At 47.8% G+C, this 18,186-nt stretch overlaps 1 pseudogene; it reads right to left on the reverse strand.

Moving 5' to 3' along the window:
• The window catches only part of LOC114471670 (85/88 kDa calcium-independent phospholipase A2-like), a 40,723-nt pseudogene that overhangs the window by 11,227 nt on the left and 11,310 nt on the right, over positions 1-18,186 (reverse strand).

Consider the following 18,186-nt stretch of genomic DNA (forward strand, 5'->3'; position numbering starts at 1 on the left):
CATGCCGATTCTGTCCATTTGATTTAGTCCGTGATTCCATTATCGTGGATTTTATAGGGCCCTATACTTAATATGTGTTATAGGAAGGATAAAAAATAAATAAATAAATATTGATGTTTGGTGCCAGTGAATAGATAACGTATCACTAGACGAAACATTGCAATATATCATTGTATCAAGATATTGTCACACTCCAAGTTTAAGGGAGAGTAAAGGTCCCTTAGAGGAGCTCTTCTTCTCCGCTTCATTGTCTACTACCAAACCGCAGAGTCATTTCAAAATGGTGGAACACAGACCCTGAAACGGTAAAGTAGTCCCATTTTGACACAGATCTCTAGGTTTTAGAATCAGAATCATCTTTATTCGCCAAGTGTATGTTGTACACACGAGGAATTTGACTCGGTCAACTGTGCACTCTCCAAAAGTGAAACATTCAATAATAAACAATCGTAAAAACCCTTTAAATAAAAGAAGAGGAAAAGGTGTACAACGAACAATAAATAAACTAACCGTGGATGATACAAAGAGCCAGGATGCCCCCGGTGCTGGTGCCGGCTACCCAGTCGAAGAGTTCTCGAATAGGCTGACCTGCTTCTTGCTCCAGGGCGATTAACATCTGGATCAGCACGAGGCCTTTGATACCTCCCCCGTCGAGACACAGAAGTTTGTCCATCCTTTAGGACAGGAAGAGACAAAAAAAACAGCTATAAGCAGACTGACACTAGTTGTCTCTACCATGAGCTAATACAGGCTGTAATATACTCGGGAGCCATTGTCATATAGAAAAAAGCCAATAAGGCTGGTGTCAACTTACAGACACTTTCAGCTGATGATCTGACAGGTAGCATATAAGAATACCAAATGTCATCAACAAAAAAAGCCATGTCAAACCCAGGACCAAGTCGACACGACAGAAACTGACTGAGAATATAATGGTTTTCTTTATTTTTCTGCTAAAACTTCTGGTTGAAGTTATGAAGAATTCACTCATGCTTTAAATAACAATATAAGAAGTTTTAAAACAGGAAGTGTTTAAAATCAGCTTGTTATAGGGGGAATCCCTGCTCAGCCTTGTTCGGGGCGTAGGAACTTCCACAGCTGAATAACATACCAGCATTCATTCATCAACTATTCACACACTTCTGTTGTTGTTTCGGTCAATCAGCTGCTTGTTGAAGTGCAACACATAGATACTCAAGCAGCTATTCTGATTTGTCGCTGTAGAAAATGCTTTTCCAGGGAACCGTGTGGGTTTTTATAAACAAGTTGGACAAGTCTGAAGACATTACTCAGAACTGGTCTGTGGCTTTTATCAGTACATCACTATGGCAGAACCTGTTCACAAAGACGGATGCTTCCCACTGTGCCAACATTCAGAACTTTGCCTTGGTTCATTCGTAAAACAGCAACAGCGTCATTTGTGACCGGGGTCAGCTGTTAAAGGGATTCTCCACTGTTTTTACAAGTTTGGTCTAAAATCTTTGAAATGTCCTTATTAGTAGATCTATGCCTAACAAAACACATTATTTTGCATAATATTTATTTAGTTGCCTTTTAAAAAAATGGGACAACTTAACAGTTTTAGAGCCTGTGTTCCACCATATTGAAATCATGTGATTGATGATGTCACACGGCCCCACTGCCTGTAAACATCCCATTGTTTTCTATTGGAGTGAAACATTCAGCCTGAATTTTATATCATTTAGTAGCTTTTTAGACAATTTAGCAGCTTTTTAGAATATTTAGCAGCATTTTTAGATCATTTAGCAGCTTTTTAGGTTATATAGAAGCTTTTTATATCATTTAGCAGCTTTTAGGTTATTTAGAAGCTTTTATATCATTTTAGCAGGATTTTTAAATCATTCAGTATCTTTTTAGATAATTTAGCAGCTTTTTAGGTTATTTAGAAGCTTTTTATATGATTTAGCCGCATTTTTAAATCATTCAGTATCTTTTTAGATCATTTAGCAGCTTTTTAGATCCGTTAGTAGCTATATAGGTCATTTAGCAGCTTTTAAGGTCATTTAGCAGCTTTTTAGGGCTGTAGTCAACCAAGAAAATGGTTGGTCGACCAAGCCTTTGGCACACGTAGCGATTAGTCGACCGAAAAATAAGGAAAATGAATGAGCAGCTGCAGAGGAGGACGATAAATATTTTGTTTTGGCTTTTTGTGGTGCTGATTTGCTTTTAAACACGGACCATTTATGATATGAACCTTATTCAAGTTTTGACCAGAACCGGACAAAGCAAAACTGAAACCTCGAGGTCCGACAGACATTAGGTATTTATATACGTGCCCGACCTGGAACCGACAATTAAAACCTATTTTTTCCTCATACAAATGACTTTGTTTTAGTGGTAAACCTGCTTTTATTAATAATAATTGTTGATGTCAACATCAGATCAGCGCACGGGGGAAACAAACACACGTCAAAGACAGGTGCGCAGTGGGTGCTGTGGCGCCAGAGACAGCAGTGGATGAATTTACATAATCTACGTATCAAATATAAGGATAATCCATGTTCTTGTGCAGAAAAAGGATTGATTCAACATGGATGCTTGTGCTTCAAGCCTGTCCTAATTTGTTCCTTCTCTGCTCCGATCAGAGCAGTCAGTGACAGCGCAACACTTTTTTTTTTTGCAGCCAGCACTCACTCACACAGCTGTTGCTGGACATAGAAGTGTATTGCATTGCATTTTTTGGTATTGAACCTGATACCTTGGTCGACCACGACGGCATCGGTCAATTAGTCGACTAAACAACCAAAGTTGGCAGGTTTTTAGTTCAATTAGCAGCTTTTTAGGTCATTTAGCCAGCTGTTGAAGAACTCCCACCATCCTCAGGGTTTGTGTGTCTTCAACGGTCTGTGATTTACTCTCTAACTTCAGCCACCAGAATGTGTCAGTGCATTGTTAAAGGAAGTGTAAAGGTCCCTTAGGGGTGCTTTTCTCGTTTGTTTTTCTCGTCCCGTGCCATCACAGATTTTTTTTAATTGTTTATATCCTCTTTCGGTAAACAAAAGAGGGTTACATCGACACCTTTTTTAGAGCAACCAAAAGCGGCACAAGTTGTCATTTTGACTAAAAAACCTGCTAAATGATTTAAAAACCTGCTAAATGTTCTAAAAAAGTTGCTAAATGATCTAAAAATCAGACTGAATGCTTCACTCCAATAGCTGAATAAAACGTGAGATGGGTTTAGACATACTGATGATGTGTTGTTGCAATAGTATAGGATAGGATTAATATTGCAACAACACATCATCAGTCGGGTAAAACTAACCTGCCTCACGACGGTCTAATCCCAGCTCACGTTCCATGTTCGTGGATGAACAATCCAACGCTTGGTGAATTCTGCTTCACAATGATAGGAAGAGTCGACATCGAAGGATCAAAAAGCGACGTCATTATGACGCTATTGGCCTTACCAGCCTGTCATTGCCCGATCCCGTTAGATCTCGGAAGCTAAGCAGGTCCAGACCTTCAATCCAATAGCTGAATTGGAGTTTACGAGCAGTGGGGCCGTGTGACATCATCAATCACATGATTTAAAGATGGAGGAACACAGGCTGTAAAACTGTAAAGTAGTCTTATTTTTAAAAGGCAAAAACCACTATTTTCTCAGAAAATTAAGGTTTCTGTCTTCTCATGGTCACATGTTCCTTGAGCAACAAAAATAGTTCTGACAGAATGTTTGGATGTTGTAAAATGTCATTTTTTTCCACTCAAATACTACAGGAAACCATTTATGAGCTGATGAAACTCATAACGTTCATGTTCATTTGGATTGTGACCCTGTAAACACTTTAAAAATGTCAGTAGTTAGGAACTGTTTTAAGTATTTTTGTTGTTTGGTTTAAAAACAATAGTCATTAATAAATATGACATGTTTTATTTAATGACGTAAGTATTTTTATTGAATGATCAGAGATGTTCCATCATTTTCAGCTTCGTCTTATGTCTGCGTTCACTATGTGATGAAGAGTCTGCAGAAAAGGTCTGTTTGTTGATTCCACCACAGAAAACTCGATGATCTTTTGTAATTAGGTGTGATGGAAAATATCAATATCAGTATCGAACAAACAAGTTGTAAAATAATAGCGTATCATGTTATCGGCCAAAAATCCAATACCGTGCATCCCTGCTTTCAGAGTTATTCTTCTGAGCTTTGCAGCAGAACTCATTTGTAAACAGAAACAGAAATAAAACAAACCCACACTTACTTTGTCTGGCCGTCCACTTGTAAACGTCCAGGTCCCGTGGTACCAGCACTAGCACCAGGAGCCTCCACATGCGTGAGATCCTCAAAACCTGAAAATCAGGAGCCATGATCGACACGTTTCTAAAAGCCAAACGACATCTGCAGTAAAACCAAAGCTCTTTACTCAGGTTTGAATGTTTCTCAGTATGAGATGAACAGATACAGCTTAATAATGTTACCTCTAATCAACATTGATCTCACAGCACTTTATCAAAAACTACAGGAAACCATTTATGAGCTGATGAAACTCATAACGTTCATGTTCATTTGGATTGTGACCCTGTAAACACTGTGTAAAATGGTTATGATGATGGAAAAATCAAGTTAAAACCTCAGGACATGAATGAACATGACCCATGGTGGGAAACAATCATGTTACCTATGCCTTGAGGTTTGGTCGTGGAGGACGTTGGAGGAGGGCTTCCAGGGGAGGCTGGGGAGATGGGTTGCACTCCTACACTAGAGAGCATGTCCAGGAGCATCTCTCTTTTAGGGCCTTCAATGCAAACACCAGGTTAGTCGTGCACAGACAACGTGAACAGCACAGGCACAGGATGAGTGAGTAACAAAACAAACTGTTCATGCTTTTTCACCAGTAAATCTGTATTTCATCCAAGTTGTTCTCATAAATCCTCTGAAAGGGATTTACTCAGAAACGAATGTCCAAGGTAGAGATTACTGCTCAAAAGTTTCTTTCTAATCTCCACCATCAACAAACGGTTTGTTGAAAAAAAGTAATGTGACTTGCACTTTGGAAATGTTGATCACAATAGCTACTGTGAGATATGGAGGCACAAAAAAGAATGCACAGTCGGCGCAAGAACATTTTTTTTAAGGGATCCTCTACTTTTTTTTTTACAAATGTGGCTTAAAATCTTTGAAATGTACTTATTAGTAGATCTACTGTATGTATAACTAAACACATTATTATGCACCATGTTCATTTATTAACTTCTAAAAATCGGACTACTTTATAGTTTTAGAGCCTGTGTTCCTCCATCTTGAAATCACATGATTGATGATGTCACACGACCCCACTGCCTGAACATTCCATCATTTTCTACTGGAGTGAAATATTCAGCCTGATTTTTAGATCGCTCAAAAACTTTCACCATGTCTTCTTATTACTATAGACATTTTTTGGTTCTTTTTTTCAGACATTAAATTTTTGCTCTTTACCTTTTTTGCTTGACAGCTTTGGAAATGTCTCTCGCCTTCCTCAGAAGTGTCTCACTGACAGTCTGTGACGTGTGTCACGGCAAATTTACTGTTGACCTCATTTGGAGACATGATTTATTGCTCAGGTGAGTGATGGAGTCCAGTCGGAGCATTGATGATTTTATAAAAAAGATTTTATTCTAAACTAAATGAAAAAGTACAAAGTGGGACAAAAATTGGTAACCGCCCCGGGTGGACGATTCAAGGACAGAGTGGGGAAAAGACAAATCTGACACATCACGTATATCCCTCTCCGTTGCCCCCCTGTATGTATGAGTAAATATACAGTGAATTATTAAACATAACTGATAATTTCGCCCCGACACGTGTCAGCCAGCAGATCTTAAAGGTCCCATGTCATGCTATTTTTCACTCAACTCCATTTGTTCTAAGAACTCTAAAAACATAGTATTTGAAGTTTGTTTTCCCAAACTCGCCTTTTTTCCAGAGATTTAGCCTCTGAAAAGTCACTTTCTGAGCAACTCTACAAAAAGGCTGATTTGCGGCCTACGCAATTTCATCAGTGGGCGTGTCTATAGATGGGATACTGACTTCCCCTCCCCGCATGGTGATGTAGGGCCACAGAACAGCCCGCCCTCCTTCCACCCACTCCGTAGCCGAGTTCATTCTGCTTTATAAACACAATACAGAGCATGGGGGCGGGGCGTTCACCAGTACATACATAGACTGTAGAAAATACATACATAGCACTGCGTGAAGGACGCTGACATGCTCACCTTTTGTGGGCGTGTCTGTTAACATGTCAATCACGGCAGAGAGCTTCCTGGAAGGCGCGGCTTCTCCAGCTCAGTGCATGTGTATGAAGCCCAAATAGCACTTTTGATGATGTTTAAAGCAAGAAAAGTATATTTAGCTTAACATGAGCCCTTTAACAGTCGACACGTGCGGCACACTCAGCAGAGCTGTCAGATCCACCGGGTCCGTCACGCCCACGCCAACCGGCATGTCCTGGCGGGCCTAACGGATCCGACCGCCCTGCCGTGCGGGCCTCGACCCCCGCCAACTATTTTTTCTGGGTGTACCAGGCGTGTGAGAGCATATAGCCCCCCTCGTCTCTGTTCATGGCCTTCTTCGCATGCTTCCTGATTTCTATGGCCTCCTTTATCCAACGTTTGTCTGGGTGTGCCGCACGTGCCGGCTGTTAAGATCTGCTGGCTGACACGTCACACAACGCTGTCAGTGAGATGCTTCCAAGGAAGGCGAGAGACATTGCCGAAACTGTCCATGCAAAAAAGGTAAAGAGCAACATCCACTCTTAAATTTAACGTCTGAAAAAAGAACAAAAAAATCATTTAGCAGCTTTTTCAGTCAAAATTACAACTTGTTGTGCTTTTGGCTGCTCAAAATAATCAGGAAAAGTTAAAGTTGCAGATGTAAACCTCTTTTGGTTACCGAAAGGGGGGTAAAAAACAGTTGTGACCAAAAATGATCTCTGACTGCAGGGGGCGACAGTTCCAATTCTGTGGTTTGGTAGTAAACAATGAAAGGCAGAGAAGAAAGAGCTCTCCTAAAGACGGGGTTTTTCAACCTAGGGGTCAGGAATCCTATTTGGGATCACAAGACACTGGGAGGAGTCTCTAGATGCTTTCAAGAAACTATGAGTATTTTCTGAACAACTTGAGTTCATTTTTGCTTATGTTTACCCTTTTTCTGTAACCACACTAAACTTTCCATATTTTAAATAGGTACTAAACTTCCTGGAAAACAGTGGTTATTATAATAATATAATAATGTCTTTACTTTATATAGCACTTTTTGAAAAACTCAAAGACACGTTAACAATGAAAGTACGAATAAAAGAAAAGAGTACATGTAAAAATTAAAGTTTTAGATGAGTTTTGAGGTGTAATTTGAAGTCCAGAGTGGTAGTATTTTTTATATCTTGCGGTACTGAATTCCGGAATTGGGGGGGGGGCTGCAGAGAAGATCTGTACCCCAGGTGAGCCAGTGTAGTAATATTATTCAGCTAAATAAATAAATGTGGTTATCACAGATTCATAGAACAATGGACCATCATTTTACTGACTTTATGAATTGGTCCAAAAAATCTCTCCCCTTTATTCCCTCTTATAGATGGTCCTGTCTCCACATGACTGTTCTTCAATGTTCATGTCTGTGTTCAACCACCTTCAGCTAGAGTGGGGTCCCCACTCTCTTACTCTACCTTAAACAGTGCTTGGCTGAAGTTAGTGAGTATTCACAGAATGTTGAAGACACACAAAACCTTTCTATCCCCAGGGTTTTGTTTGTCTTCAACAGTTGCTGTATAATAATTGTGTTTTGTTTCAGTGGAGGATCCCTTTAAGTTTTCTCTTCATTCTTTCTGTGAATTATTGTGTTTCTTTGCAAAGAATGACCGTGATTCATTTGATGCATTTTGTTCTTCTTAGTTTGTGTTCCCTGTGATATGACCTTGATCCGATATCCGTCATTTTTGGTGTTTCTGTGGAAACTATAATATCAACATGGCCATTGTTTTGAAATACAGCTACAGTTTAAAAAATTTACCTAGCAAACCAAATTCTATATTAACAAGAATGGTTAAAACCAAAAGAATAACCACAACACCTGGCTAGAAATAGAACAGCTAGACTGCAAACATATTAAACTCTCTGATCTCCCTTTTATCACTATGACCCTGAAACATCATAACTGCTTTAAAAACCCACTGATTGCCTCCACCCTGACTGCGTGGTGGAAAGCCCTGGACATAACAAATGTTCAATTAAAAACTAACATGCTGTCTCCAATCTGGCACAACCCTGACTTTAGAAACAAAAAAACACCACTCTATCTAAAAACATGGGAAGATAGCGGAATTATTCATCTCCAAGACCTCTTCGAAAATGATAAGCTCAGGACATATAACAATCTAACCCAAGCATTCGATATAAATAAAAGTAACTTTCTACAGTACTTACAAGTAACAGAGACAATAAAGAAAACTACTCCACTAGACTTAACTTCTTTACAACCTCCAGAACTGGCTATATATATGAAAAAAATTTCAACAAAATCAAAAAAACTCTCAAAAATATACAGAGCGCTCTCGAACACTAACTGTAATTACTTACCAATCGCGAAGTGGGAGGCTGAACTCTCAATCACCCCGAGCACTGATTTCTGGACAGAAATTTGTTGTAATACTTTTAAGATGACAAAAAACACAAACCTTCAGCTAATTCAATACAAGGTCCTCCACAGATCCCACATTACCCAACAGAAAATGCATAAAATGGGCTTCTCAGCAACAGACATCTGCTCTCAGTGCACCCAGAATACAGCGGATTCCTATCTACATGCCTTATGGCTTTGCTCCCCAGTTCAACACTTTTGGATTCTAATCACTGAAAAACTGTCCTCCATTTTGGACTGCAGGATTCCTTTATCTCCAAATCTTTGTTTGATTGGAGACCTGACAATGCTTCAACTTCCAGCAAACCAATCACAATCAATCCTTGCGGCACTAGCCATAGCAAAAAAAACAATATTACTAAATTGGAAAGACAAAAAATCCTTAAACATAAACCAATGGCAAAATCTCCTCACAGAATTTATTTCCATGGAAAAGATGTCTGCTCTCAAAAAACAAAAAAAACAATGTGCTTTGAGGAGCGTTGGACTCCTTTTTTAATTGCATTAAATCTAAATTTTTAAAAGCCTGATGATCTAGCCTGCAAGCGACTGCCAGCACCACTCTTTACTAACGCACTAGCCCAACTGTAGGCCTGGGCCGCCTTGGGCCTCTGGGTGGTCTTGGCCGGGATGGCTGGTGGGTTGCCGGGGGGGTGTCTTGTTGCCTCGGCACGGGTGTGCATTCTTTCTGGGTGTTCACGAGGTCCCGGGGCTGTTTGATTTGGCGCTGTTGCCCCTTGCATACGCATCTGGTTGGTCTCTGGGGCTGGGGCCCTGCGTGCTCCCCTGCCGCTCCTTCCTCCTGCTCCCTGTCTCGTCCTCCCCCCTCCTCCTCCTTTGCTCTTGCGCCCGCCATCCTGTTGGGTTGGGTGTGGGGGGCTCCCGTTGGTCTGGGGCACTGATGGGGGGGCTGTGGCTCCCGCCTGGGGGCGGGCGGTGCCGTGCCGGGTGGGTTGGCTGGGGGGTGGTCTCGTTGGGGGCCTGGGGTGGTGGGGTCCTTGGCTCCGGTCCGGGGGGATCCGGGGTGGGGGTAGCTTTGGGGGTGGCTGCTGCCCGGGGTCGGCGATTGCCTCCTGGGTCGCTGGGTGGCGGGGGGTGGCTGTGGGTTGCTCCGTCGGCCCTTGCGGGTCCTCGGCTTGGCTCCCTAGGGCGCGCCCTTGCCAGGGATGTCGCTTGCGCGACGAGCCAGGCGGGGCCCCCTCCGGGGCTTTTGTTTGGCCGCAATGGTTGGGGTGTGGCCGTTACGGCTAGGGGTGTGGGGTGGGGGGTGCTATGGGGCCTCCCCGGGGGTCGTGTTGGGTGGGTGTGCGGGGGCGCGGCGCGTGGCTCTTGGCCTGGTGGATCTGCGTCGGGATTGGCTGGTCTGCTGGCTGGGTGCACCGGGCGCCGTGGGCGCCATTCCGGGGTGGGGGCGTCCCGGGGGTGGATCCGTGGTCTGGGTGTCCGGGGGCGTGCTCTCCTGTCATCTGCCCGGGGACCGGCCGCGGCGCGTGGCGGCGCTGCGCAGCCTTGGGCGGGGCGGGGCTGGTGGCCTGGGGCCCGCTGTCGTCCGGGGGGTGCTGGCGTCGGGGGGGGGTGTCTCGTGCCGGTGCGTGGGTCGTCGGGGATCGCCTCCGTGGGGGGGGGGGCTCTACTGGCGCCGTTGGTGTGGGATGGCGGTACCGGGCTGGGGGTGCTTCGGTACTCGGGCTTGCCGGTCCGTGGCTGGCGGGGTGGCCCTGCTTGGCGGTAGATGGTGTACTCTTTCGTCGGGGGGGCCGGGGCCGCCTCCCGGTGGAGAGTTTATATCGTGGCGCCGGGGGGCCTGTGCTGGCCTGGTGCGGGCACGGGCCTTCCCCCTGCTTGGCCGCCCTCCTTGGCGGGGGGGGGCGTCGCTCTGGGCCGGCGTGCGGCGGGGGTCGCCCCCTGGAGGCGGCGGGCGGGGGGGCACCGGGGGGGGATGGGGTTGGTGCCTGGCTGCGCCCCGGGTGGGGGGTGCCGCCGTGCTCCGCGGGGCCGTCGCGGTCTGGGGGGGTGCCGTGGGGGGGTTCTCCGGCTTTGCTGCTCCGGGGCCCGCAGTGCCGCTTGCCCGTCTGCACCATCTACCCTCTCGCGTGGCCCGCCTCGCACCAGACAGGCCTCCTACATGTACACTTCACCTCACTCCCAGCTGGTCTGGCTCACTCACATAATGCACCACACACCCATACCCAACCCTTGGGGGGCTGGATGGTGGGACTGGGGGTGGAGGGGGCCGCCACCTGTGTCACTATGTAGTGGCGTGGGGGCGGCACTCCCACCTCTAGTTACCATACTAATCCCTCCAATTTTAATCGCACTTCAACATGCCACCCCCCGGAGGGTGTACTCACCTACACCCTCCGGCCTATTACACCACATACACATATATCCACAGAGGCAGGATGGGGAGCACCGCTCCCCTCCTTCCCCCTTCTTTTAATTACACCCCAATACATTCACTAAACACACATTCACACAGGGGATAGGAAGTGCCTCTCCATTGGGGAATGGAGAGGCACCATAACAGGGTGGTGGGTTGGTTCACATATTTGGGCCTCTCCGGTGGGGGCCTGGCTCCTCTGTTGGTGGCTGGGCCACTGCTTAGAGTAAAAATACATCAGGATGGTGCGTCGGGCGTGGCGGTGGGTCTCGGGGGGGCTTTGCTGGGGTCTCTCCTTGCGGGGTCTTTCGGGCGGTGTCGGCCTGGTGGGGCGCGGGGGTGCTTCCTCCCCTTGGGTGTGGCTGGGTGCTTGTTTCGTCTCCTGGTGGCCTTGGGGGCGGGCCCCGCGGTGTGCGGGCCCGGGGCGGCCTGCCTCGCCGGTTTGGGGGGTGGGTGTGCTGGGGGTGTGCTGGTGTCCCGCCGGGGTTGGGGCGGGGTTGCTTGGCGCCTGGGGATGATGCTGTTTACTGGGGGGCGGCGCTAGCTGTTCCGGAGTTGCGGTCGGTGCTGGCCGCCTGGTGGGTCTATCCTGCCGTTTGCGGACTGGTGGGTGGGTCCGGGGCATCTTTGGCTGGGGGCTGCTGTCCCGCACTTGATGTGTGCCATTGGGGTGCCTCCGTCCCCGCGGTGGGGATCGCCGGTTGCTCGCGGGCCGGCGGGGGGCGCTGCTCCGTGGCTGGCGCTGTCCGGGGGGGGCGGCGGGCCCTGGGCTGCTGGCCGTGGGCTGTCCGGGGCTGTGCGGTCCTGCTGGGCCATGGCCGGGTCCCGGGCGGGGGTGGGGGATGCGTCCCGGGGGGCTTGGCCGGGGGCTTGCCCTTGGGGGGTCCTGGTCCTGGGGGTGCTCCTGGGGCCCGGGGTGCTTGGCCTGCTGGCCGGGCCGGTCCTGGCGGGGGTCTTTCGGGGCGGGTGGCGCGGTGCCGCCCCCTTGCGTACCTACTGGTACGGCCCCTGCTTGGGCAGTGCCCCGTGAGGTAGGGTGTCGGGGGCCGGAATAGGGGGCCACATCCCGGCGGGGCGGTCTGGCTTGGCCCTTGGAGGGGGCCCTGGCTTTAAAAAAAAAAAAAAAACTGAAGCTCGTGGCGCGGGAGGCATCAGTGAAGGGTGATCTGGGGCGCCGTGGGGGGCTAGGTTGGGGTGCCTGGGGGCCGGCGGGGAGACTCCCAGCGGCCCCCTGGTGCCTTATGCGGCTTGGGGTGTGGTCGTCCTCCCTGGGCGGGCTGCTCCTGGTGCTGCATCTGTTCCGGGTCCTTCTGGCCTGGGGTCGGGCCCCTGCTGGCTCTGGGCTCGCCGGCGGGTGCCCACTGGCTGCCTGTTCGGCGCGGTTCTGGTCGTCTGCTGGGCGTGGGCTTCGGCTCCTCCGCTGGGGCCTCGGGCAGGGAGTTCTCTGGGCCCTCCCCTCGGGGGGTTGGGCGCGGGGGGGGGTGGGGGGGTGGGGGGGTCGATGGGGTGGGGGGTCTGGGGGTTGGGGGTGGGATCGGTGGCGTGGTGCGCTGGGTCCTTGGCTCCTTGGGGCTTTCTCGGGTGTGTAAGGGGGGGCGATGGCTGCCTCTCGGCTTGGGATCTTGGGGGCGTTCGGGGGACTGCTTGGCCGTGGGGTGGTCGCCGGGGGCCCTTAGGCTGCCTGCTCTTGCTGCTGGCCTGACTGCTTCTTCGGGCCCGGGGGCGGCTCGTGGGTTTTGCAGTGGCGGTTCTTGGAAATACATTTGTCATGGATGCACTGGCCTTGGGCTGTGGGATAACACTCATACTGGGCTCAACCTTAGACACGTTGTTCCCAAATACCTGTTTTATGGAATTTCCACTCACCTCTTCCTCTGTTCACAGCCACCACCATTATTCCTAAACCACACACTGGTCACCAAACTGGCTTGACAACACGACAATAAACACAATATACACAACCACAATTTCACATCGCATCACTTAAAACTATTCCCCACCCATTCCATATCCTATCTTGTATCCCTCTTCCCTGTTAACTTCCCCACCCCCCTCCAACCCCTCACCTTGGTGTAACACTGCCCTCTCTTTTTTACATCCTCCCTTTAATAAAGTATTTCTTACCCTTCCCTAGGGAGGGCTGGTGACGGTCACAATTATGCAATGAAATAAATAAATTTATTTAATTGCAATAAAATATGCATTGCTGTCAAAAGATTGCACTTCTTGTAGTGTTAACCTTCGACAGCATGTGCAGACAAGGTAAAAAAAAAAAAAAAAAAAAAAAAAAAAATTTGATTTTTGTGGTTTAATTATTCACGGTGTAGCCAGGTTTCACAGAACAGAGGGAAACATTCAGGCACACTTTCTTCTAATGTTGACTGAATAAAATATTAGTTTCAGAAGAAGAAAACTATTGGTTATTTGCATAACCCAGGTTCTCTAAGTAATATGAGTAAGATGTCTTACTATGGGATATACGACTCTGCGTCATATCGCTGAAGACTCATTATGCCAATCCTGATTGGCTGGTGAAAAGTATTAATCTGCCGCAGGTAGTCCCTCCTACTATAAGTGGAGTGGGCTGATGATACTACGTCATTCAAATAAGCAAACCTCTTCTCACTCACCCAGCAAAAAAGGTTGTCTGGTGAGACATCTCACTCAAATTACTCAGAAAACCAGGGTTATGCAAATAATCTATAGTTCTCTTTCATAACATTTGTTTAGATGTCTCACTATGGGACATGGTAGCTCCCACATTGCAGACAAGCTCATCATGCGTTACACCAGCCCGCAGGGCAAGCACTGTTTCGATCAAGACAGGAGAACCGCCCATGCCATGCACAGAGCGGAAAGATCCAGCAGGTAAAACAGGACCAAAGTGAGGGACGAGGACCAACTCGCCGCAGCACAAATATCCTCAACAGACACTCCCCTGAACAAGGCCCAGGATGTGGCTAATACCCGAGTCGAATGTGCACGCAAGCCAACAGGCGGCTGCAGACCCTGACTCGTATAAGCCAAAGCAATGCCTTGACCACCCAGTGTGACAGACGTTGCTTAGTAACGGGACAAAGAGCTGACGCCAAAGCCAGTAACAAGACTGCCTTCAGGGACACAAACTTCAAGTTTGCACATCCCATTGGCTCAAAAGGAGGCAGTTTAAGTCCCTCCAGAACCACAGCCAAATCCCACGAAGGCACCAGTGGCCTCGACACAGGGAGGAGCCTGCATGCTCCTTTTATAAAAAAATGATCAGCGGATACTGACACGCAGTTTTATCCCCAAAGCCCACAGGGCCTTGGCCGTCTGTTTGTCAATCAGCTCCTGCAGAAATGATAAAATCACTCCCACAGTGTCATGTTTTCAATAAAAACATCTGAGATGATTCTTCGTTGGCAAACTCCACCATTTAATGTGAACAGGAACAGCTCATAACATTATTCTTCTACGACACATACTCCTCTGTGTCTATGCAATATAACTGTAGACACCAGTATAACTCAGGACTCGGTTGGCACCTCAAGGATGGGAGAGCTAATGGCTCCTATTACCACACTGAAAGGGGGTGTGTCCCATCTGGTGACACCAGCCTTCAAACACCCTCCACTTACAGTCCAGACAGAGACCTAGTGGAGACAGCCTGAGTGCTCTGTATGATGGAAATCACACGCTGTGAGAGTCCCGCGGCTGACAGATTGCGCCACTCAGGGCCCAAGCCCATAGCGCTAAGCCCTCTGGGTGAGGATGGAAGACTGAGCCTCCACCTGTAACAGCAGGTCTCTTCGCAGTGGGAGTTGACAGAGATGAGCGCACAGCAGCCGGTAAACCTCCACAGGGCATGGCAGGCCAATGCAGAGCTACCAGGATCAGAGTATGGCCGGCTGCCTCATAAAGGGCCCAGATCTGTTCCACAACCTCCGGATGTAGCATCCACTCCCCGTAAATTGGCGCCCCCTGGACAGCAGGTCTGTGCCTGCATTCAGGGCTCATGGGATGTGTCGCTCTCAGCGAAAGGAGGCGACTACAACTCCACAGGATCAGCCTGCATGCCAGCAGGTGCAACTGAAAGGAGCACAATTCGCCCCGATGGTTGATGTACGCTACTGCGGTCATAATGTTTGTCCTCACAGGACATGGTGGCCCGTGAGGAACGGAAGGAAATGCCTCTGAGAGTAATTAATGTGGGAGCGCTGGAGGCTCACATCACAGTGATCTCTTACAAACTGCCCCTCGTGCACTGCCTCTACCCATGACGGTGCCCATAGGCATTAGGGATGCACTGAAATGAAAATTTGTGGTCGAAGCCAAAAAAAAATATCAATGATTGGCCGAATACCAAATATCGAATACGGTTGTTAAGTTTTTCCCTATTTTTTTTAATAGTGCATAAATAGCCTAGAATACATTTTTAGATTTTTTAAAGAAAGTAAATGTTTATTGAATACTCTGACATTTTTTAGATATTCCAGTAGCCTTTCTTTTAAAAAAAAAAAAATCACAAACTTATAACAGGTTCGCCAATGCGCCAAACCACAAGAGCGGAGTACACTCTGCATGAACAAATAGTTACTACTACAGTGTATGTTCACCGTGGAGGAGCGGCACTGACAGCAGGCAAATTCTGTATTTAGTTTTATAGGTAGCCATCACTCTTTTGCTAGCGAGACAAACAATGGCGGACTTTCGCAAAAGTTTTCATCAGGTTAAGGGTCGAGTCCATGGGTGGAGTTACCAGCATTTGTGAGGTCACAAATGTGTAAAATTTGAAACGGAGCATTTTTCTCTGTGTTGTAAGACTTACACAGACCACAAATAAACGACCGGATGGATTTATTTCATATTTTGTGTGAAGTGTGGACACTCAAGTTACCTCATTTGTGTAACTGCGAAAGTGGATTTTTCATATGTCCCCTTTAAACAGCACATCCTGAGGACCTTGGAACGCCTTGCGGCGAGCAGGTGGAGACAGATTGTGGACTTCCTGGGTAGGCAGAGGCAGAGAGCCTAGTCAGCCTTCTTGGCCTTGCAGCGCCTTTGCATAGAGACCAGCGCGGAGCAGAAGATCCCCTCTTGAATGACGGGCATGTGCAGGATGTCACCACTCTTGTTCTCTGAAAGGTTTGTCAGGTCAAGCCTGTGGGCCTGCTTGTGGAGGATTATGGTCCCCATCGCTCTCCCAGAGGGCTGGACCGCACAACACTGGACACAGAGGCACAGGTCAGTGACTACCGACATCTCCTCCCTCCTGGCTGGGTCCGCAACGCAAGGTTGTTGCAGAGCTCCATCTGGTATGCCATGAGCAGCAACAACACGTTCAGTGCTCTGGCCGAGAGCGCCGCAGCCTTGTAGAAGCTCTCCGTCAGGGCTGACTGTAAGTTGTCAGACTTGGTGGGCAGACGTTTGTAGAAGCAGGTGTGCTGCTACCAGTGATTTCACCGGAGCAGCTACGGGAAGCAGGGTCGTCTTGGTCATGATGACAGGCCAAGGGATGGCCAATCGGGCAGCGGCACGTGCACACATCCAGCATGTCCAAGCCGAGGAGAAGCTGGTATGCTTCCCTCAGCTCCCTCCATGGAGGCAGAGGGACGGGCTTTGCAGCCTGATCAGGGGTGACGAAAATGTCGTCCTCCACTTTGTCCTCTGAATGAGAAGTTCAGAAGTGACGTCATTGTCGTCCCCACAGTCCAAGTCCAGAATGTCCTCCCCGGGTGGAGGAACAAAGGCAAGCTTGGACTGGGAACCCCAGGAACCACCTCAGGCTCCATCTCAGCCGCGACGGCCTTGGTGCCGTGAGGGGGAAGATAGGGTCCCTGCTCCGACAAGCTAACTTGGTGTACCAGCCGAATACGAAGGCTCTTCACTGTGAAGACGGCACAGTGGCGGCAGGAACCAGGGGCGTTCAGGGCCTGCTGGGAGTGTTCCAACCCGAGGCTCCCTGAGCAGACCTGGTGTGCGTCTCGAGCAAGAGCTCGCCTTCAAGCCTCCAGACCACGTGGTGTGTAGGGCCTTGTCCACCATCTCCTTCTCTGTAGTGTGTGCAATGAGGAAGAAGTAACCAAGTCACTAACTGGTGTGTTGCGTCCGGTGCTCGACAGCCGTGGTGTGGCGTCGAGTGAAGCGGTGAGCCGAAAACTGGCGTTTCAGCGGTCGGCCCTCGACGGCAGGGCGTTGAAACAGTGTTAAACCGAGCGTGGAGAGCAAGGAAAACACTAGTCGACCTGGTGTGGTCGAGAGCAGAGAAAAAGCTTCAACAGCAGCGTCCAGCGACGGAATCCAGAAAAGGGTCCACCTGTGGACGGTTAAGCAGCTGCGATGCGAGATAGCTCTTAGTGAGAAGAGGTTTTTCAATGGCACTGTGTTCTCCTCCCCCTCTACTTATAGTAGGAGGGACTACCTGCGGCAGATGAATACATTTCACCAGCCAATCAGGATTGGCATAATGAGATTGGGCTTCTGAGATATGACGCGGAGGCATATATCCCACAGTGAGACATCTGAACTAATGTTATGAAAGAGAACAGATTTCACATGCATTACTCAAGCATGCAAACAAGCTGATACTCGGTCACTAATTTATTATTATCCTTTCCATGCAAACTTGTTTTCTTTCACTTCTCAGCTAACTGAGTTCCACTAATACATTTTTAAACTTGCAAGAACAGGTAACTAACTGTAATTGAAGAACCAATATCAAAAACAAGTGGTATGTTAATCTGTCAAATTAATTTTTTCAAAAAAGTGTAACTTTTACTTCGACAACAGATTCTGATTCTGTTGTTCTTAAATTCTTAAAAAAAAGGTAACCACATACACATATAATAGTCCACATTTAATGTTGACTATTATATATCAGATCGCTTTCGTATAAATCCCTCTTAGTGAGTGATATAACGGACCATTAATTAGGTGTATTATGCCTCATGGAGACTTGGTGCAAAAATGAAGATTGTATTGCTCTTAATGAAGCAACCCTCCCAATTATGGTTATCACCATATTCCCCGTGAGTCGTCGGAGAGGAGTGGCAGCAGTTTTTCACTCAAGCTTATCAGTTACCCCAAAAACAAAACTTAACCAAAATTCATTCGAAAGCCTCTCACTTGAAATTTGTAATCCCAAAAACAAGATGAAAAATCCACTTTACTGGTTATAATTTACTGTCCTCCT

This window comes from Gouania willdenowi, chromosome 1 (genome assembly GCF_900634775.1).
Source record: "Gouania willdenowi chromosome 1, fGouWil2.1, whole genome shotgun sequence".
Taxonomy (NCBI): Eukaryota; Metazoa; Chordata; class Actinopteri; order Blenniiformes; family Gobiesocidae; genus Gouania; species Gouania willdenowi.